Below are 343 nucleotides of genomic sequence, written 5' to 3'. Positions count from 1 at the left end.
CATTTGGAGAATGCAGTATGTTTCAGATACTAGAAAGGCAGAGCGTGACAAAAAGTAACCTTGCCTCGGAAGACGTTAATTCATCGCCTTGCTCCCCCTTCTCCCTCCAGTTGCTAGCGTCGCTCAAAAAAAAAATCACAATTTGTTTTTGACAGCTGGTAATGAGATTCGATGATAGATTTATTTCTTTTTTTTTCCACCGAGTGCTCAGCGTCAGGCGAATTGTGTCATGACTGGAGGAGCAGTTCTGGGGGACTTCGACGGGACTTAGGAAGGCATCCTTGGCCTGGCTTTTTATGATCTTTATCACGGACTCTTTATTGTTCTTTTACGTTTCGTTTTG

This window comes from Penaeus monodon, chromosome 30, assembly GCF_015228065.2.
Source record: "Penaeus monodon isolate SGIC_2016 chromosome 30, NSTDA_Pmon_1, whole genome shotgun sequence".
Lineage (NCBI taxonomy): Eukaryota > Metazoa > Arthropoda > Malacostraca > Decapoda > Penaeidae > Penaeus > Penaeus monodon.
The sequence above is the reverse complement of the archived record's forward strand: the minus strand, read 5'-3'. Positions refer to the sequence as shown.